The sequence below is a fragment of the Bos javanicus genome, chromosome 17, assembly GCF_032452875.1.
Source record: "Bos javanicus breed banteng chromosome 17, ARS-OSU_banteng_1.0, whole genome shotgun sequence".
Classification (NCBI taxonomy): Eukaryota; Metazoa; Chordata; class Mammalia; order Artiodactyla; family Bovidae; genus Bos; species Bos javanicus.
The window spans coordinates 59,108,063-59,131,031 of record NC_083884.1 but is presented as its reverse complement, the minus strand read 5'-3'; the positions used below and the strand labels follow the sequence as shown (position 1 = coordinate 59,131,031).

Genomic DNA, 22,969 nt, shown 5'->3' with positions numbered 1-22,969 from the left:
AAGATAGCCGCATGAGGTCTGTCCCCAGTGAGTGGGGCTGAAGTGGAAATTCCAGTTTGGGAAGACAGGAGGCAGGTGGCCCAGCAGGTCTCCAGCCACATTTCAAAAAACAGTGTGTATGTGATAGAACCCAGCAAGCAAGATGCAACTATACGCTCACCAAACATTTGTTAAGCACCTACTTTGTGCCAGGCCCTGAACTAAGAACTCTGACATATGGCATCTCATTAAACTCCCACCACCCAGCCCCAACCCCTGACAAGCAGACCATCCAAGCAGACTCCACCCATCTCTCATTCCTAAACGTGGATTTGATAGTTACCTTACAGCAGGGTTTCTCAACCTCGGCACTAGTGGCATTTTAGCCTGTGTGGGTCTTTGTTTTGGGAAATTGCCCTGGGCACTGCAGGATATTTAGTAGCATCCCTGGCTGCTACCCGCTGGATGCCAGTATCATACCCCATCCTAGTCATGACAGTGCCTTTCTAGACATTGCCAAATGTCCTCTGGGAGCGGAAAAATTGCCCCCAGTTGAGACCCTCTTCCTTGGACACAGAATGGTTTGAATCCTCAGGCAATTGTAGGTAAACTTTCCTTTTATTCTGTCTAATGGTCTGACTCAGTGGTTCTCAAACCCGAGTTGTTTGTATATAATACCATATATACCCTACTTTATAGGCAGGTCATTTTCAAGTGTACCTTGACCCCATCCTTTTTTGCCTTATGTGCTGACATGAGAACCTAAAACCTCTTTTAAATTTAACAACCCCAGTCTCCTGAAGAGCCCTGCAGTGATCACAAAGATCTTGCCAGGACAGAATCTCTCTTATGCCCAAGCTTTTCCATGGAGCCAATGGTGATAACTGCCATTGCTGAACACTCCCCATGGTGTCCCACCATCTCACTAAATCCTCATGTTTACACCATTTCTGCCCCATTTCAAGAGAAAACACTGAAGCTCACACAGGGTAAATCACTTGCCCCAAATTCCATGGCTAGTAAATGGTAGAACCCATTTGATGCCAAGCTGTATGACTTTTCAATAGAAAATACAATATGCACAGCATACACTCAATAACTATTACTGACTGTTTACTAGTGGGAAACAAATCTAATTTGATCACGAATAGTCATTCAGAATTCTTTCCCTGAGCTGAAGAAGCCTGATAGGATTGCCCAATCCTCCCACCATCCCAGCTAGCAAGGAAAGAGCTTTTCAGAATGTATATATATATACATACACCTCAAACTTTGTTTCTCTTCTGCAACACCAAACAGAAACTACCCAAACATGCATTAACTAACTGTCAAAACAAAACAGATCATTTCCTTTGGAACTACAAAAAGACTGGAGTGTTGGCAGGTACTACAGAATAACTCACCATCATACTTGCCACACCATAGTATCATTACACATTTCTACTATATTTTCCCACATGGCTGAGTGCTTCTTGACGTCAGGGACTGACTTACTCATCATCACTAGACCCTGTTCCCATACTACGACTGTAGAGTTAGTGAATAACACATGAATACCCTTTTTAACTCAACATGCATATTTTATCTCCATTCTCTCAGTAACTGTGGGTGGTATATATTTTCAAGAGCCTCTTTTTCATAGGAAGAGACTAAAGTTGAAGGAGATAAAGTGACCAGTAACAAGGTCACCCTGTGGAAAATTGTGGACTCAAGTCTCATGCTTTGAACTCCAGATCTTATGCTTTTTACAAAGAGGGCTTTCAAGGTCAAGATGGCTTGGGATCCCCAGGTCCTAGCCTTGACCCTGATGTCTAACATTTCTGAACTGTCTTACTATGAAGCAAATTAAATATAGGGAAATTGCCTCCTATAAGCCTTTAATGTTCATGGATTCAGATACACAATCTTGTGAAGAGAAAGAACAATGTAACAAGTACAGGTGGTTCCTACAGCAGAATATGGGATAAAGGCTTATCCAGGGTGACCTTTGGGTGGGACCTGAGAGAATGGCCAATCCCTTGACTCTTGAGTTTCTTCTTACGTGTGGCCTTTGGCTGCCCTGACTGGGAGTCCAGTGTTTATAAATGTTTTTAAAGTATTTAAGGGTCAGTATTTTTCATACAACCTGACTCCTAAATACAAAGATACTGCTTTATCTGGTACTCAGCCAAAGAATAATGTGGGATAAACTGACTGGGCAGAACTTAGTAGATTGAGAGATGGTCTACAGGTGACCAACATGGCTGCTTCCAAAGGGATTTTTGAGGGATCACCAAACATGTTGATTCTTGACCCCAAGATATACCTGAGAATTACTGGGGCAACATCAAAATCAGATCTTATACAAGAGATCTATGAAGCTATAAAACAAGAAAGAAAGACAACTTGGACATCTTTTTTGAGTTCTAGACATTTTTCTTTGACGTTCTATATTTTTAGCCCTATTTCACAGATGAAAAACTGAAGTATACAGAGATTCTGTACTTTGCCCAAGAATGTAGCTAGGAGGTGACAGAATCAGTATTAGAACCTCAGTAGTCCAGGCCCCCTACACTAAACCACATTCCTATCTCCCCAACTAGACAGTCATCTCCAGGGGACTTAGACGGGAGTTTCTCATCTTTCTGTCTCCTTCAAACCTGCCGCTATCTTGTAAACACTAGGATCTCAGTAAAGCTTGTTTTGATATGAATCAACCTCTTAGACTGTTGACTGGCCTTTAAAATTTTTTGATAAGGGAAAAAGAACCATTACCCAGGAGGCTCAGTGGTAAAGAATCCTCCTGCCAATGCAGGAGACTCAGGTCAGATCTCTGGGTCGGGAAGATCCCCTGGAGAAGGAAATGGCAAGCTACTACAGTGTTCTTGTCTGGGAAATCCCATGGACAGAGGAGCCCGGTGGGCTACATACAGTCCATGGGGTTGCAAAGAGTCAGACAAGACTGAGCACACATGCATGCACCCAGGAGCTCAACATTTTAAGCAATCTATAGCTTGGTAATCACACCAAAAGGAGTGGAAACTGGGTGATGAAATGAAATATAATCAACATTATCTGCAAAGCACTATTATAATGTATAACAGTGGCTTGTCTGCTCTCTATAGAAAACACAACCTGTTTGCAATGTTTTGTTTGTGTTACTGTTTCTGTTAGTATGAAAGGATTACAGATAAAGAATTAAATATTTTAGTGAGAATTCTATTAATCGGGGAAGGAGTTGAATGTGGACCTATATTAGTGCTAACTCTGAAAAAGGCTTTCCAAAGCCTGATTGTGTGTTGGGGGTAGCAGGGGAAAGGCTTAGCCTACTCAAGACAACTGTTTTTAAGTAAGTTGACAACCACTTTGCCGGGGTTCCTTTAATGAGCTAATTATAAAGGGCTCTTAGGTGTTCACTGCAGCCAGTCCTAGAGGAGCTCTACTTAAGAAACACTGAATGAGTCATTAGCACCTGAAATACTATAAACACTATAGACTCTTAGAACGTATAATGAAATGAATGTATCTACCACTTCAGAGTGATCTGGTGAAGTCAGGACTTTTTCAGTTGCAAGCAACAGAAAACTAACTCCAATTGGCTTAAACAGAAAGGAATGTTTGTTAACATTAGGCAGAGCTGAGCCCTTGTGCTTAAAGGGATGTCAGCAGGAATCCAACTTTGTCCGTTTCTTGCCTTTTCATCCTTTGTGTTTGCTCCATTCTCAAGCAAGCCTAAATGATGTTGAACCATTCCTGACATTTTCAGCCTTACATTCTACCTGCTTAGCATCCCAGTGGAAAGACAGCACTCTTAATATCAGCACTTCCGCCAAAAATCCCAGGGCTAAGATTCTTTGTCTCTGATTGGTGTAGCTTGGGCCATATGCCCATCCCTGAGCCAATCCCAGTGGCCAGAACAACACTGTACTCTTATTAGTCAGGACCGGGTCATGCCTACCTCTAAAGCCAATACATGGCCAGGCCCACCTTGAGCCACAAGGATCTAGGGGAAGGGACCATTTTCCCAGAGAAATACCTGAATTCTGATGCCAATGTGGGCAGGGGTACAGAGCAGGTGGATGCTGGAGCAGGCAAAACCAATGAACGTTGGAACCTTCTCTCTAAATTATCTCCAACAAGCAAGGTGTTACCAAGCAGGAGAACTTTACAGGTGTTATTTAGATATTTGCTCAGATATCTGAGGTTTAAAACATGACCTGTGTTGGCTACATTATTTTGGAAATGTTTTTCTGCAAATTGTACTCACCCACATGGCTTGAAGTTTTGGGGGTTTTCTGTCTTTCTGTTTGTGTTTTTTTTCTAATTCTTGGAACTAGTCCTTAAAAAAAAGAGGAACAGAAATGCCACAAAATGATTCAAAACAGGCAACTCTGAGAACAGACAGAGATGGCAAATTAACACACTGTTGACATTCCTCCTGTCCTGATGACATTTCTTATGTTGAATAATATTCTCACGGTTCCTTTTTGCCTCTCCATTTTTATGTTAATAACCGTGTTTCAAGTTACAAAAGCAGTAACAACCTAACTCAGGAGGAATTGAGCACATCCGGAAAGCACCATGGTGAGCACATACACACATATACCCACATACTATCACCCACCATTTTAGTTAGAAACATTTATTTAATAAGTACCTTGCCCTTGGTATAGTCCAGAAACCATCCTAGCCCCATATCAAAGATGAGGAAGCTGAGGCTTACAGTGTTCAAGCTGGTAAGTGGTGGACCTGGGAACAGAACTCATGTCTGTCTTATCTCCAAGCCCTCATCCTTACCCACCTCTGTTACTCCTCCATTCTATCATATTACCCAAAGATCTCCAAAATTAACCTTACAAAGATGACATGATGTTCATAATGTTTTACAGCCTGCCTTTTCATATACCACATTCTCCCATGTTATTTAATATGCTTCTATGCAGTTTTTTTTGGACTGTATTGAATCTGTCATATGGACATGCCATAATTTACTCAACTAATCCCTGATTATTGGCTATTCAATTTAGTTCTAATTTTTCAGTATTATATTAATGCTACAGTGAGCCACCTTGGAGGAACATTTTTTGCATACATATCTGATTGTGTCCTTATGACAAATTCCTAGAAGTTCTGGATCAAAGGGATTGGGTATTTTTAGTGCTTTAGTGTATTGCCAAGTTGTTCTTTAGGAAGGCAGGCCCAGTGTACAATTCCACAGTAACAGATGAGTTTCTGCTTTTCCACTCTTTGCCACTTATGCCTCTTCCTCAGAGATTACCAGCCATTAGTTAATTGTGCCTCCCACCCTCCGAAATGGGGAACAGTGCTCATACTCAGTCACAAAGTCGTGACTGACTCTTTGCGACCCCATGGACTGTAGCCCTTGAGACTCCTCTGTCCGTGGAATTTCCCAGGCAAGAATACTGGAATGTGCTGCCATTTCCTCCTCCGGGGGATCTTCCCAACCCAGGGGGCACACCCAAGTCTCCTGCGCCTCCTGTATTGGCAGGCAGATTCTTTACCACTGTGCCACCTGGGAAGCCCAACTGGGAACAGGGGCCTTTTCAAAGTATAAATCATTTAATAATATTCAAATGGTTGAATGCAAATGCAGGGGTAAAAAATTGTCAGTGATCACTTGCATCCCTATCATTGTTACTGCCTCCATTGGGAAAGTTCATAACCTTTCTTCCCCAGCCCTTGGGACTGGATCTGCAGCCTTGGCACAGGACTCTGGCCGGTACCATGAAAACAACTCTTGGTCCAAGTCAGGAGTCACGCACTGATTTCCGTGAAGGAGGCTGTGAGGCTGACCTGCCATCATGATCCTTGCTTATGACTGTGTCTTCTGACATGAGCCCAACTTCCCTTCCTCTGGAGATAACCATGCTGCTTTGGGGAACCACTGTCCGTTGTTCATGCCCCATGGTGGGTCCTGATTGGACCTGCCCTGGGCCTGTAATGTAGCTGGCCTCAGAACACAAGCGAATCAGACGTCTTTCAGAGATTTGAACTTGAAAAACTAAAACAACTGAAGGCAAGTGGAGAGTAGTTGAGTCCATTAGAGGGAAGGAGGGGGCTTGGGAGGGAAGATCTGAAGCTCAGGATTCTACGGCTCTATGTCAAGCAGAAGCTTGGAACACCAGAGTAGTGCTCAATATGTGTTTGTTGTCAAATGAATGAACGGCTTTGCTTACAGTGAATTTTTTTTTTTTTCTACTCAGTTCAGCACTCTTTCCTCCTTTTTTCTGACAACACCTCTGATGGGTAATTCTAAAGCGTCCTTCTAGTGGGAGGAAGGCAGCCTCCACTATGTGTGAGTTGACACTGTCCCCTGGACCCCCCTGAGCTGGGAGGTGAAGTATACCCCTTTAGCCTTAGGACCTCTCCATGGTGTGTCGCCAACATTCTTTTCCTTCCTCACCCACGCTCCCCCTGGCTTATCTCCATTCCCAGGATGGGCTCTGTACTTCCCATCCTTTCTGTGTTTACTGTTTCTCAAGCCTAGCCTACTTCTCCCTCCATCTCTCCCTATCGAAATCCTACAAGCCCAGCACAAAGGTCACCAAACTTTTCCTGCTCTGCCCTATTTGATTTTCTTCAAAGCACTGGTCAGGACCTAAGACTCCCTCACTTCTTTAGGTGATTATGGTCTGTCTTCCTGACCATGAGGTGCCTGGCATGAGATCTTGTCTGTCCTGTTCCCAGCTGCACCCCCAGCTCTTAGACCAGAGCCTCGGACACTATCAAGGTTCAAAAAACCTGTCTCAACTGACCTAGCCTTAGGGATATTGCCTAAGCAAGGCCACCCAGGAGTTGGACTCTTGAATAGAGGGTGGGCACCTGCTTCCCAGGTGGCTCAAGTGGTAAAGAACCAGTCTGCCAATGCAGGAGATGCTAAAGATAAGGGTTCGATCCCTGGGTTCAAAGATCCCCTGGAGGAGGAAATGACAACACACTCAGCATTCTTACCTGGAGAATCCCACAGACAGAGGAGCCTGGCAGGTTCCAGTCCCTGGGGTCGCAAAGAGTTGGATGCCCCTGAGCATGAGCATGAGGGGAAAGGGGATCTGCCGAGTCATCTGTTGGTTCCGCGTCATGGCCAAGGGCCCCAGGCCTGCTTCAGTCCACCCTTTTCCTAGGACCAGCTACCCCCACAACCTTCCAATCAATTATTTACTTGCCCATGTGGCTGTTTCTGCTCCTTGCCATCCTAAAACCCTAAGCACATACTGATCTCCATAACTAAGGTTCATTTACTATTTTCATCCTCAGCAGAGGGTGAAGCTGAGGCATGGGCTTGCCCCCACATCCCAGAGACAGCATCGCTTGTGGGCTTTGAGGAGCTTTTCCTGAGTTCCTGTTGAATGTGGCTGATCAACAGCCAACTCAGAACAAGATGGGGCCCCTTCACTGTTTTCCAAGTGCCCACGCTGTTGTTGGTGGCCTGACCTCTGCCTGGTAATGAAGAAGTGACTGTCATTCTTGGGAAGCAAAGGGCCAGGTAGGAGATGTTGCATGCCATCTGGAAAGGTGAGGACTGAGTTTGTTCCTCAACGGCTTCCATAACTGAAGGAAACACAAAACCAAGGCCCTCTCTTCTTGGGCTTGGATTCCTCCTGGCTCCCACACTTATCACAGTCTGTCTGATGTTCTGGGTCCACGTGCCCTTACAAAGAGTCAGACATGACTGAACACACGTACAAGGGGAAAGGGGTCCTGCCGAATCATCTAGTGGTCAGATGCTCCTATCCACTCTGATTGGACTCCGTACAGAATTTATGACATAATGTTGGGCTGATTTCTTGACCTGCCATCTGTCAAGACCCGTCATTCATTTATCAAATATTTATGGAGCACCTACTATGCATTGCCCTATTCTGGATAAATCAGATCCCTGTCTTGTCAAACTTACAACAGGAGGAATAAATAATAAGTAATAGATCACAATAAATGAGTAAATCCTCTAGTATATTAAAGGGTTATAAATAGACCTTCCTTTCTCCAGAAGAAAAAGTAGAGCCAGGTAAGGGGCTGAGGAAGAAGTAGAGAGGCTGGTTACAGTTTTACCCAGGTTACGGGCATACCTCGAGATGTGAGGTCAGTTCTGCATCATCATCATAAAGTCAAGGTGGCAATAAAGCAAGTCACATGAAGTTTTTGGCTTCCCAGCGCATGTAAAAGTTATGTTCACACTACGCTGTAACCTATTAAGTATGCAACAGCATGATGTCAAAAACCAATTACATACTCTAAGGATACTTTAGTGCTAAAAAATGCTAACCGTCATCTGAGCCTTCAGTGAGTTTTTGCCGCAGTCACATCAAAGGTCACCACAGAACACCATAACAAATATAGTAATGAAAATGTTAGAAATATTGCTATCCAAATGTGACAAAGAGATACAAAGTATGCCAATGCTATTGGGAAAAAATGGCGCCTATAGACTTGCTCAATGCAGAGTTGCCATAAACCTTGAACCTGTTAAAAAAAAAAAAAAAAGGCAAGATCTGTGAATCTCTATAAAGTCAAGCACAATAAAAGATCTCAGTGAAGCACAATAAAAGGCCTATACTCAGTGGTGGCCTCACTAAGGAAAAACTGGAGGAAAGAATGGCTGGGTCACATGGATGCCGGGGTCCAGGGCGGCGAGAAGGGTTTTGCAGGTCCAGGGACCGCCAGGTGCAACGTCTCTGAGTGAGGAGGTTTAGAACCCAGTAGATTGGGGTTCCACTCTCTAATGCTCTTTCTCTGTGTGCAAGCTCGGGAAAGTTAATTAACCTCTCTGAGTCTCAGGGTGCTTATAAGAGAAATGGAGATAAAAAATGAGATAATACCCACAAAGCAGGTTGAACAGGGCTAATTATCAGTAACTGCGACGAACAGGCCCTGCCCGATCCCAGAGATGTGGAAATAACTACAGGAAAGTCCGAGGTAGCAGCGGGCAGTAAAGCGTGATGATTAAGAGCATCAGCTGTCATTTAGTAGTCCTGTGACCTTGGGCTAGTTTATGTAACCTCAGTCTCCTCTGTTGTAAGTGGGATAATAATAGCAGCGACATCAGACTGTCATTGTGAGGAATCAGTGAGCGAATCCTGGAACGTGCTCAGGAGGTGGGCTTGGCTCTGAAGAAGCACTCGGTGAATGGCAGCTATTTTTTTGGCTGAAACCATGGGGAGAGAGGCATTCTTTTCTCCGTAGGATTGCTAAACTGGTAGAATGTGAGCCGGGAGCTGCTGGGGACCATCGGTGGGAGGTCTTCCTGCAAAGGAAGCCAACCCAGGGAAAGCAGAGCTGAAGGGTGGACAGAAAGGGACTTCTGACAACTTAAAAAAAAAAAATGTAACTTTAAAAATTAACCCAAAAAACTTACTGTCAGGGGCTTGCGCCATACACACATTCAGCTTGGGCAAATCCAATTTGCCTTGGTGCAAGTTGGTTGCTTGCCTTGGTGATGCAGTCCTCAGGAAGCAAAGGGCCAGGCAGGAGGGGTTAGGTGCCAGCTGGAAAGGTAAGGACTGAGTTTGTCCCTTGGTGGCCTGTAGCTGAGCAGGGGGGACGGGGTGAGGGCTCCAAGCCAAGCACCCCATCCTTCTCCCTTCTGGTTCCCGGCCATCCCAGTGTTTAGCACCTTTGGATGCCCTTTTTAGACCCTCTCAAAATCTCACCAACTTGCACATTAAACAGTTAAGAGAAGGCCTAACAACAAAAAGCCATGATGACTTATTCTCTGCTTTAAAAGGATTTTTTTTTTCATTGCACTAGTGTTGAAAATCCAGTCATATGTCTATGTGTGGGAGGTATTGTTTATTCATTCAATGGATAACTCCAGCTGCACTCTGGACATGCGGGCCCTCGCTGTGACTCTGGAGCCCAACTCCCCCCCGCCCAGCCCCCAGACCCCAGACCTCGGCCGCCTGCAGGTCACAGTGGAGTCGTCCGCAGTTGGTGACCCCCAGCCCACTGAGAGGGTCCACCGCTCCCTCCTGAGGGCCACGACCTTGTCCTGAAAGCAAGTAACACATACATCCGTGGATTTCCAGCTTTATGTGTGACTAAGTGTCACTTTCTAGGAAACTACTGAGTTACTACAATTCACTAGTCATAACTAAAATTAGTATGTTACTAAGGTTTACCAAGATCTCAGCTGCAGCATTCTTCTTGGAAGGCTGGCTCCTGCTCTGTGCTTCCCAACCTTGTAGAACTCCTACTACACAAATTGGAAAGGGAACTGGGGATGGAGACTGAATGGCCTTCGGCCACACCTAAGTTAACCAAAAGGGGCAAAAGAGCTTGAGAGCTACTGTTCAAGGATCTGGAAATTCAGAAATCTCCTCTCTGGGGTGCTTTAGTGACACCCCCCCCAACACATTTCAATAGCCCTGATATTTCCAGTTGCCTCTACATTAATAGTGATTGCACACATTTAAACCACAATGAGTTACCCACAGAACACATTTTAGACCAGTATCCATAAATAAAATTCTAGTTCTGACCTCCAGATGCCTAAAGAACTCCTTCATACATTTAATATATATTCATTAAGACTTTAAAATAGGGACTTCCCCAGTGGTCCAGTGGTTAAGAATCCACCTACCAATGCAGGGGACATGGACTTGATCCCTGGTCTGGGAAGATCCCACATGCGGCAGGGCAACTAATCCTGACACCACAACTGAACCTGCACGCCTAGAGCCCGCGCTCCACGACACGTGAAGCCACGCGATGGAAAGCCCGGGCACCACGACTAGAGAGTAACCCCCTGCTCTCCACAACTAGAGAAAGCCTTCCCACGGCGACAAAGATCCAGTGCAGCCAAAAAATTTTTTTAAAGACTTTAAAATATATCAGGCGTGGGTTAGTTCTGGGGCATGCCGTGAAATCAAATCTGTCACATTCCCTGTCTGCATTAAGCTTACAGTCTGGTCAGAAAAAGACATGACACGAGCAAACAGCAAAGCAATTATATAATTCCAGGGGTTTAAAATACTAAACAAGGTACTAAGAATAGCAGGGGAGGCCCTATTTAAACACTGTGATCAAGGATGGTGTTATCAGCCAGGCTTCTGTGCTTGCAAGCAACAGAAAATGATGCTGGAATGTGGTTGCAAAAATGTGAGATGACCCACAGATACAATGGAAAACCGGACAGGGTGCTGGAAGAACAGGAACCAGGGAAATGCTGGGAATCCTGGACACAAGAGGAATGAGATGTCTTAAATACCTCAGACAGGAGGTATCATGGCCAACCATTTCCTATTTTTAGTTCACATGAGTCAAGGGCCCCTCCCTTGCTGGAGAAGTAGTGGAAAGCCAGGACACCTTGACTGACAGCTGTTACAAGACCACGTGGAACAGGGGGAGGGAAACAGGGGGTCCCATGGCGGATCCCATTGGCTGGCCAGACGAATATACTTCTCCACCTCCTTCCCTTCTGCATGTTTCCATTGTCAAGCCTGATATAACCTAATTCCTCGCCTTCCACACCTTCCTTGCACGAATAGGTGGCCACATGTATGACACAGGTCTGGCCCATAAGACAAGCTGCTGGGGGTGGCGGGGAGAGGGTTCTGGAAAAGCTTTTTGTTTTTGAATAAAAGGGACAGAAGTTACCAGTAGCACCACTTTTCTCTTCTTCCTGGTTGGAATGTGGAAGAAAAACAGCTTGGAATGTTAGCCACCAGCCTTCTTATAGACCACAAGAGCAAGCCCAAGAGAAGTACGGAGATACTGGTCAGGATATTACTGTGTTGCCAAACTCTGAAATCACTTGAGATCTTGCTTTGTGAGAAAAATAAACCACCTTTTTTTTTTTTTTTTTAAAGCTACTGTTTGTCAGGCATTCTTTTGTTACTTGCAGCCAACTGTATTTTCAGCAGATTGTGGTAGATTGTACTACTCTTCCCCAACCATTGGCTTCCTTCCCTATAGCAAGCTTATACACTCGTTCACTGGTGTGTAAACTGCAACCCCCACCCCAGAGGTGGTCTACCCTTCCCCATCTTGACAGACTGGGACATGTGACTTACTTAAGCCAATGGAGCACCAGCAGATATGCCTGACATTCACATGCCAAGTCTGAGTTAATAGCTTTAAGAGAGTGTAGAGAATTCTCTGGTGGTCCAGTGACTAAGACTCTGTGCTCCCAATACGGGGTAGCGGGGGCGGGGAAAGGGTTTGATCTCTGATTAGAGAACTAGATCCCACATGCCACAACTAAGAGCTTGTATGCCAGAACTAGAGAGCTTGCACGCCACAACTAAGACTGGGCAAAATAAATATTTTTTGAAAATAAAAACACTTCTTTAAAAAAAAGAGAGCGTGTACATTTTTAGTTGTTACCTGCTGTTTGCCATCAACCACCAGGTAACTTGTCCCAGATAGTGGCTTCTCCTTCAGCTTGTATCACGGAATGAGAGATACACGGAGCTGGAGCTGCAGTGGCTAAAAGGTGCCATACAAGAAATAAACGTTTGTTGCAGTGACCCACAGTGTTTGGGGCTGTTTGTTACTCTGACGAAGCTGACCAAAACACTGTAAATGATGCTTGTACCCGCCCCTCCCCCGCCCCCACCCAAACTGGTATGGATGTTGGGCAGGCAAAATTACTAGGTATCAACTATTGAAGACCTTGCTGAGGAAGTGGCAAGAAAAGCTGAGGCCTAAAACCTGCAAAATAATCATCTAGTCAAAGAACCAGGTGAAGTATTCTAGGTCAGAGAATCACGTGCTCAAACATCTGAAGTAGAAAAGTGCTTGGCTTTTTTAGAAATTGGAAGAAGGTCAACATGGCTGGAACATCCTCATTCTTACTCCTTAATCTGTGTCTCTTTTCTCTATTTTTAAGCCTTTAGCTTGGACTCCTGTTTCTAGTGCCACTCTGATCTCCTTGGACTTGCTGACCCAACTCAGATTCACTCTCCTTGACCATCCACCTCTCTAAGGATTCAGCTTGCAGTCATTTCTGGCTCATCCCACTCTTAGCTCTTTGGGGTATCCTTCTTGCCCACTCCAACTGTGACCCCATGAAGCAAACCCTAGACTGAATCCAGTGGAGACCCTCTGGAAACACAAGGCCAGGCATCAGACAAGGTGGACTATCTTCCCAGCTCACTACCCAGGCTCATTTTGTGGGGCTCCAATTCGGCCCCAGGGAAGGAGAAATCCTTCCACATATCTCTTAATTGGTGGCCACACACAGCTCGTTAAGCTTAATTAATGAGCCTTTATCAACTTATTTTTGATGCCTTGGTGGAAAGTTGAATTCTACGTGCAGGCTGGGAAAACAGATGGATGGGTGTGTCTGCATGGTTCTCAGTGGTAGGCTGAATTCCTGGGAGGCACTCATTGGATCTTCAGTTTAAAACAGTCAAAATCCCAAGCTTACTAAACTGAATGGAAAATCTGCTCCTAAATCCTATGAAACAGATCCATTTTAAAATACCTGCCTGCCCACAGGTCCCATTGCTGAGGTCCTGCCTGCCCCCAGGAGGCCCTGGAATGCTTCTCGGAGGCTTTCTATTTCTCAGGAGGCTTCTCGGTTCTTTATTGATTCTCTGTCCTTGGTTTCTGAGAGAACTGTGTCTTTACAATAAATCTTGTCTTACTTGGGGGAGACCGAGCAGGTTTCTGTTTCCTTCAACTCAGGATGTTCAGCCTAGACCACCTGCTTTCAATTTTGCCCTAAGCTGTGTTATCTGGTAGAGACCAGAGTGTCATTATCTGGAGAAGGGCTGTCCGCCCATCTTCAACTGATCCTTTGGGAGAAAGTTTGGCTTTTTTCATAGTGGAGTCAAGGTGACCCTAGCAAGAGGAGGTGAAGAAGGATAGGGAAGTGGAGACTGAAATGGAAACATGACATTGGAGGCTGATAGAGGAATGGAAGATTCTGGTGGTGCTTCTAGAATTTAGAAACTGGGGTGACTGGGGGCCCTACTTCAGCCTTATTTTTAAACACTTGAGTGTAAATGCTTTCGGGCAGGAATGCACTTAATTTTTTTTTTTAATGTGGGCCATTTTAAAAGTCTTTATTGAATTTGTTACAATATTGCTTCTGTTTTATGTTTTGTTTTTTCTTGGCTGCAAGGCATGTGGTATGTTAGCTCCCTGACCAGGGATTGAACCCTTACCTCCATGCATTGGAAGGCTGATTCTGAACCACTGAACCACCAGGGAATTCCCATGAGTGCACTTTTTTGTTCACCATAGTTCTCTCTCACACTTCCTATTGTATTCTACCCAAATGTTTCCTTCACTTCAAGTCATATTATTAATACTTGTCTGGCTTCAGCTAATTGAGATTATCATCTGTGCTTTACGTAAAAAGCCTGGTGAGAAACAGTTAGTAGAACTCTATCATTCAATTCAACCCTGACTTCACACTTGAAATCTTTCCACCAGAGTCCCTCCCACTTTATCAGCCTCTGTCCATCATTTTCATATATCTAATGTGTTCAAGAGTCACGTGCAAACCTGCACTGAAAGTAAAAGGAGCGTCTCACATTGTTTTGGACTCAAAAACAGAGAACTAATATTTCTCACCAGTTTGCTGAAGCTTGAGGAGGAAAATAACCTCGGGTATCCCTTTGGAAGGGAGAGGGCTCTCAGTGGGAATCATTTCTGCCTCTGGGACCATCTGACTTCTCATGGGAGGAAAAACCAAAAATACCTCTCTAAAGAGCAGGGAAAAAAGAAAACCCACTCTGGGACTGCCATGATGGGGAAGCCCAGTCCAGGGCAGTGCTGAAGGCAGGGGGCAATGGTAAGAGACTCTTCAGCTGCATTCCCCAGCTCGGCCTGAACTTTCGACCCCATTGTCTACTCTAATTACTGGAACCAGCAGGATTAATTCCTCGACCTACTTTCCAGTTCTTTTTGCTGCCACAGAGCGATAAGGCCTCACTGGGTTTCTCTCTGTCATTTTAATGCAGCAGAACTCGCTGAGAAGTTACATGTGAACTCGAATTTGAACCAAAGGAGCATCTCATTTTTTGAACTGAAGAAAGGGACTCAGGATAGCTCCTTTTTAGCTGATTCTGACATTCGGCTTCTTTAAAGTTACTCAACAAAGAGCAATCAAACACAGGAAAAAATTCCCTACTTTGAGAACAATTGGAGATAGAGCTAAAAACAATGTATCATTTTATATGTCCTAAATTAGAGTAAGATTTAACCTAATAATAAGTGCTGGTGAGGTTGGAAGAAATCTATATGTTCACAAGTTGCTGGCTGGCACAATTTTATAATATGGCAATATATAGCAGGGGCCATTAAAAACATTGCTGTCCATTGATCCAGTAATCTCATTCCTGGGAAGTTATCCAAAGGAAGTGGTTCAAAAGAAGGAAAAAGCTGTATACATAGAGACCTTCCCAGCAGCATAGAGACAGGGGGTGGCAAAATAACCTGTGGGCTGGCTGGCAAGTCTATGGACCAAATTCAGCCTAAGACCTGCTAAGACCTGTTTTTATATGACCAACAAGCTAAAAATGTTTTTCTGGTTTTTTTTTTTTTTAAGAATTATGAAAAGATTGTTAAAGCAAACAAATAAAGGATATGTGAAGTGCTGACCCTGGAGGAGGAGAAAACTGGATGAAGACTATAAAACAAGGAGAAATGTTTATAATACATTAAACTTTGCAAAATATAAATGGGATGCTTGCCATGATATCAATCATGTAAAAATTTGTCATGCCATACAGACAGGAAGAGAATGCAAAAAAATGAAATCTGTTGTTTGTGAGTAATTTCAAAGGTTTATTTTTCTTAAAAGAATTCCTTCTTATTGGTTAATTATTTTTTATTGAAGGATAATTGCTTTACAGAATTTTGCTGCTTTTTTTTTTTAAAGCATTCCTTCTTATTGGAAACAGCCCAGATGTTCACGGGGAGGGAGTTAATTGTGTGAATGCTATTTCCTTATGATGGAGTACTATGCAGCAAGCAAGAATGATACTGTGGGTCTGCTTTTACTGAGATGGAAAGGTACTTAAGATGTATGTCGAATGAAAACACACGTTTTACAGCAGTTTGTGCAGTGTGCTCTCGTTTATATATGGGCACACCTCATTTTATTGCACTTTGGTCTATTGTGCTTTGCAGATATTGCATTATTTGACAAATTCAAGGTATGTGCAACCCTGAGTCGAGCAAGTCCATCAGCGCTATTTTTCCAGTAGCATTCTCTCACTTTGTGTCTCTGTGTCACAGGTTGGTGATTCTAGCGATATTTCAAGTTTTTGATTATTTTTTATATTTGTTGTGGTGATCAGTGAACTCTGATGTTACCGTTGCAAAAAGATTGACTTGCTGAAGCCTCAGATGATAGTTAACATTTATTTAACAATAAAGTATTTTCTTTTTTTTTTTTTTTGGCCACATAAGGCAGGTAGGATCTTAGTTTCTGGACCAGGGATTGAGACTGTGCTCCCTGCAGTGGAAGCACAGAGTCTTAACCATTGGACCACCAGGCAAGTCCCAATAAAACATTCCTAAGTTAAAGTATGTACCTTGTTTTATTTAGACATCATGCTATTGCACACTTAATAGACTACAGGATAGTATAAACAACTTTTATACGTACTGGAGAAACTGAAAACTGCATGAGACTCGCTTTATAGTGATACTAGCTTTATCTCGATGATCTTGGAACTGAACCCAAAGTATGTCACCTTTATATCTCTATCTATAAGGGTGGAGAACAATCTGGAAAGACAGACATTGAATATGTTTATAGCAGTTATTTTGGGGTGATGGGATTTGTGGCAAGCCTTTTTTCCTTTTACTATTAGAAGGTTTAGAGTTTTTTTTAATTTTTTTGCAAGGATCATTTATTATTTTTAGAATCAGAAGGTATTTTCATAAAAATTAAAGAATGTTGTGAAGGGCTTCCCTGGTGACTCTGGTAAAGAATCCGCCTGCCAATGCAGGAGAAATGGGTTCCATCCCTGATCTGGAAAAATCCCGCATGATGAGGAGCAACTTAAGCCCATGCACCACAATTACTAAGCCCACTCTCTAGAGCCCAGGAGCCACAACTACTGAGGCCGGAGCACCCGAGAGCCTGTGCTCTGCAACGAGAGAAGCCACCGCAGTGAGAAAACGGCACACTATTAACTGAAGAATAGCACCCGCTGTCTGCAGCTAGAGAAAGCCCACATGCAGCAGCGAAGACCCAGCACAGTCAATAAATAAATAAGTAAAATTATATTTTTAAAATGTTGGTAAAATATTTTTACAGTAGAAAAAGAAAAAGGTGCCATTTACAACGCTGCCGACGTTACAGGAATCGAAGCAAAAGTGTCCCTCGGGCTGCCGGCTGCCTTGTCACACCGTGTCCACCTTAAATGCTGCGTCCCCCAGCCCGAGGCTCTCCGACACAGACTGAGGTCACCAGGGGACTGAGGCTCTTGCTTTGGGTTCAAAATTTAAAGTGACACCAAAAAAATCTCAGTAGTCACGATAAATATTTTAATCCCATTTTTTTTTTCAGAAATTAAAATTAATGGGGAAAAATCCATAATGAACAAAATATTAACATTTTAAATAAAGACAGGATCGGTATGACTGATTTTCCTTTTGCCTCAGGCCACCATATTGCTTGGTACACCACACTTTTACTGATCCTGTCCTTATTTAAAATGCTGATATTTTATTCATTATGGATTGTGGAGCATCGTTTTTATTTTTAGAAATATCATATTGGGCTTCCCTGGTGGTCCAGTGGTGAAGAATCTGCCTGCCAATGTAGGGGACACAGGTTCAATCCTTGCTAGGGGAATATCCCACATGCCAAGTAGCAATTGAGCCCACACAATGCAACTATTGAAGCCCATGTGCCTAGAGCCTGTCCTCCTCAACAAGAGAAGCCACTGCAATGAGAGGCCTGCATACAACTCGAGTGTAGCTCCTGCTCACCACAACTAAAGTCCACAGGCAGCAACAAATTCCCAGCGCAGCCAAAGATAAATAGATAAATCTTTAAAAAGTATCGTATTAAAATATTACTTATCTTGATCCTGAATTTTTTGGCACCTCCTTAAATGGACTGAAAAGCATCGAATTGTGCATTCAAAAGATCTTTAAAATATATAAATTATATCTCAGTGGAGCTGTTTAAAAACTATTTGTGGCAACTGAAATTTAAATTTTATGTGATTTTCACATATCACAAAATTATTCTTTTGATTTCACTCCTCCAATTTACAGGTGTATAAACTTTCTTAGTTAGTGGGTGATACAAAAGGGGGTGACTGTCCCAATTTTGCCCACAGACCATAATTTGCTGACTCCTGAGTTAAAACATGGGAAGTGCTTGACATGGAGCCTGACAAGCAATAGTTTAAGCTTGAAAGGAGTTCACTGGCCTCTGAATCTGTTTCTTCTGATAGAGGATGGGCTCACGCTAGCCCATACCTATAGTATTAATACCTATAATACCTGGAGTAAGTTGAGGGAATGGAGAAGGCAGTGGCACCCCACTTGAGTACTCTTGCCTGGAAAATCCCATGGATGGACGAGGCTGGTAGTCTGTAGTCCATGGGGTCGCTGAGGGTTGGACACGACTGAGCGACTTCACTTTCACTTCTCACTTTCATGCATTGGAGAAGGAAATGGCAACCCACTCCAGTGTTCTTGCCTGGAGAATCCCAGGGACAGGGGAGCCTGGTGGGCTGCCGTCTATGGGGTCGCACAGAGTCGGACATGACTGAAGCGACTTAGCAGCAGCAGCAGCAAGTTGAGGGAATACAGGCTGTGCACCTAGAATAGACTTTCCTTTTGGGGTGTTAAGATTGAGTTTCCTTACATAACCAGGAGCAGGGCTGCTGAGTGAGGCCCCAGGCAGCTCCCTCTGGAGGCCCAGGGGGGTGCTGAGCCAGCTGCAGTCACTACTTTTCTTCTCATCACTCCTTGGTCTCGTCCTCCCTTCCATAGTCCCCGCTTCCCACTCATATTTCTCAGCCGAGTTTGTAATGACTGTCCAAGCAGCCGCCACCTAGCAGCTTATCTGCTTCATTACTGCATGACAGGGCCGTAAAACTGCAGATAACCCTGGCTCTCTGGGCAGGAGGGCGGCTGCCTTATCAGACACCAGCTACAATAATTAACCACGCGGGGAAATAAAAACAAGTATCAGACAGTGGATGCCTCATACGTGACCTAAAGCCCCTGACTCCACAGAGACTATGGGCTCTGCTGTTTCCTTATGGCTCTGATGCTGTTCTCACTGCAGTTTTCCTGAAATTTCCATCACCTGAGCTCCTGTTCCAGCTGCCTGTGACTTCTGAGTTAAAAACCCCATGTCTTAACCTATCGTTTATCATTCACTTCTATCTAGCTTTTCATGCTCCCCAATTCTTCCACTTCAATTTGTCACAGCAGACCATCAAGGAGGAAAATGGACTAATGAGGCCTCCATCATGGGCTTTTTGAGTGGATTAAATGAGACAACATACATGAAGGGCCTGGCTTGACGCCTGGCCCACAGTGGGTCTTGGTGAACAACTGTTAGTATCATTTCAGTAGATATGTGTTAAAGAGCAGTGCCTAGGATTTGCAGGCCTGTCCTTATTTCCAGGGGTACAGACTGTCGATGGGTCAAATTTCGTCACCCCAAATGTAATCAATATCTTGCCCTATCAGAATGGTTTGTAATCAATTTCATTCATTCATTTATTCAACACTGAGGGGCTTCTGTACCATGTTAAGTAATTTGAATTCTTCTGTGGGCTTTGGAAGCATTGGCATTGAAAAAAGCAATGGACTTATCAAAACTGTGTAACAACATTTAAGCTCTAAGCACTCTTCTAGACAAGAGTGGTATGGTTCCTGTCCTCAAAGAGCTTAAAGTTGAGATGTGCAGCCAGGCACACAATGTAAGCAACTTGCAGGAAAGAGGAATAAGTTCAGCCTAAAGGTTGAGCTATAGCTTCTTCCTGTAGGGGGAAGAGTGTGAGTTGGCTTTGAAGGAAAAATGGCCAGGGGGGTGGGGAGGTGAGTGGGGAGTGACCCAGATGTGAAGGGGTCTTGGTCATCTGAACACCAGCACAAGGGAAAAGCAGAGATGGTCCTTGTGATTTCAGCATATTATTACACCAGCAGCTCTTTCTTAAATGTACTTTGAAAGGTTTGCTAGGTTCCTAGCTTATTTTAGGAAACTAGTTCTGACATGACTGAGCCACTCAACTCACAGCACAATTTCTGTTTGGTGAAAAGATAGACCCTCACGTGTTTAGCTGTTGTAATGGTTTTGGTTAGTCAGTGCCAAAGGTGATCCTGGCGGATTGAATAGGGTTGATCAAAGACAAGCTTTCTGGTCAGAGCCAAGAGCACCAATCGAAAGCATCAAGTCATGAGTGTCTGGGGTCTAGAGTCAGGTCACCAGGCAGGTTGAGCAACTGAGAACTCAGGAGCTGGCAGTGAGGCTAGGACTGGAACACGGAGAAGCTGGCCGCCCCTTTCTTAAGCCAGAAACATGACGTGGATTCCTGGGTGGAGGAAGAAGTGCCTCCTATCCAACCTGGCAGGCTGGGGCATGTCAAGGCCAGAGGAATGGGTCTCCAGCTGAGATAATAAGGGCTCATATACCCTGACACTTGATTGTATCTGTGGCTTCCACTCCACTGCATGCCCTGTTTCCTCACTAGACCTGGCATTTTGTTTCTCTGATTCTTTCTTGTGAGGTCTTATTTTTATAACCTTCTTCCTTTACTCACTTGCTGCTAAGAATAAGGTAGAAAGATGAGAGGGCAGGAGGCTTAAAACTCCAAGGGGCTGTGGTTCCTTCTCCCCACTGCCCCTCCACCCCACCCCATGCATAAACATTTGCTGAGTGAGCGACTGAATGCACCAATGAGCGGGTCCTGCAGATTCCATCCTGCTACTATCTGTGCTAATCCATAATCATTTCTATTTGACTTTGGAATGCATTATGTAATTTGAATTCTGCAAATTTACCTTCCTAATTAGGTTCTTCTTTGGCTAACACAGAAATTACTTTGCACAGATTGAGTGATGGTGGGGGAATGTTTGCTAGGTGTTGGGATCATTAGGTAGATAATCCATATATTGGCAGTCAAGAGCTGTCTATATCAGGAAGGTCAACTTGATTGATATTTGAGGCATGGGGAGTATGTGTGTGCGTGTGTATGTGCGTGTGTGTGTGTGTGTGCGTGCGTGTGCGCATGAGCCTGGTGTTCTGTTTCTGTATTAGCCAATCCATGGAAACTGGGTCTACTTAAAGCCCTACCTTCCAGCTCAGTCTTCGTCTAAACTTTCTGTCCTGTCCTGTCACTGTTCTGAGAATGATGAGATTGCTCACAGCTTCAAAGCTCCAGAAAGGAGTGTGATTACACCTGGTCCTGCTCATACTTCAGGACCTCAATGCCAGGGACTAGGTTCCCAGGTTAGTACATTACATGCTGGGATGCTGCCTTATCTAACCCCTGCTTGCCCAGTGCATATTAGGATGAGTGAATGGATGGCTGGATGGACAAACTCTTTATACAATAGGTCCCCAGTCTCAAATCTTGGTTCTCCAGGAACAATTGCTGATGTATTGACTTCTGTGCCATCCATCCACCTGGATATCCACTGACTGACCCTTCTGTTTGAACTGGGGCTGTGTTTTACTTGGACTTTGATTACTAGAATCTACTTTCCCCTGGAAAGTATCCCAAGTGCCCAGCCCAGCTGGCGATTCTTGGCCCCGTGTGCCTGGGTTTAGGATGCCCGGTCCCTGAGCTTGTTTCAGTGTTTAGACATTTGATGGGGCCTGACCTGGCCACGTGCCTTTAAGCTGGCAGGTCTCACCCCAGCCACATGGCCAGTATTCAACACAAACGAACCACTGACACTGTCAACTCACTCACAGCCTTTGTCCTGGATCATTTTCCTTGACCTAGATAGCTTGCCTTTCGTTCCTAACATCCTCTAGGTTTATCTAGCCCCTAGATTAACATTCAGATTGATTTATGCTTCCATATTGGCTGTGATCTCGTAATTCCCTCCTGAGCAATGGGTCACACTTGACCTCCTACCCCAGAATTGTGTTACTGAGCTCTGCCTTCTCTCCTCAATGAAGGTTCATGCCAATCCCTTTGATTACATCACTGTTGGCAGCTTTGGGTTAACATTTGGCCAAATCCGGGACTCTATATACATGGCATCTTGTAGCCTTCTCTCTCCTGGGTCTATTCAGCCTCGGGAATGACAGCAAGATGTCTACACCTGTGGATCTGCTTACAATCCCAACACCAGCCTTTCCTGATCTCTCTTGGCAGCTTTCCTTCATCAAACATGTATCAAATACCTACTATGTGTCAGGCACTGTACCAGGCTCGAGGGATTTAATTGCATCCTAGACATAGTCATTACATGCATCCTGAACGCAGTCATTACATGAAAGCCTCTCAGGGAGACAGACATGTAAACAGGCAACTGCAATGTAGCTTGTCAAGAGCCAGAACAGAAGGAAGAGATCTCTGTGAACCATCACAGCACCTCTCAACAAGAAGTCGTAACTAGAACAAAGGAGATGAAAATGGTGCCAGACGCCAAGTGAGTGCCAAAGGAAACCCCAAGGAATTGCTGCCCCAGAGTTCTCTGCCCTGGAAAACAGAGCCACTTCCCCCTCTGGGGAGAGGCACTGAGGGTCCAGGAATGGCAACCATCAATGCCACGTGAGTGGTGATAACTGGGCTCTGAAGGGCAAGCCAGGCGTACTCCCCACAGAGGGAGACTCTATTGAGCCTCCCCTCTCCAAAGAAGTATTGCTCCAAAGCAAACCTGGTGCTTCTGCCTAAAAGGAGAGTGTTGGAGAAATTACTGAAAATACAATGATGTTCAATTCTGTCTCCAAGATAATGGGGACAGGGCTTTGAAAGAGCTCTTTGATTCTAAGGAAAAAAAAATTAGAAGGAAGCTGAGCACTTGTCTCTGTGAGATGAGAAACCAAGAGACAACGCAGTATGGCAGTCCTGGGGTCAGACCATGTCAAAGAAAAGAGCAAAAC

At 44.3% G+C, this 22,969-nt stretch overlaps 1 long non-coding RNA gene across 1 annotated transcript in view; it reads right to left on the bottom strand.

The window, feature by feature from the left end:
* Positions 1-4,204: 4,204 nt before the first annotated feature.
* LOC133228875 (uncharacterized) overlaps positions 4,205-22,969 on the bottom strand; it is a 93,988-nt gene continuing 75,223 nt past the window's right edge. The window contains exon 4 of the long non-coding RNA XR_009730394.1: positions 4,205-4,297. This is a non-coding gene — a long non-coding RNA (uncharacterized LOC133228875). The remainder of the gene's footprint in view (positions 4,298-22,969) is intronic.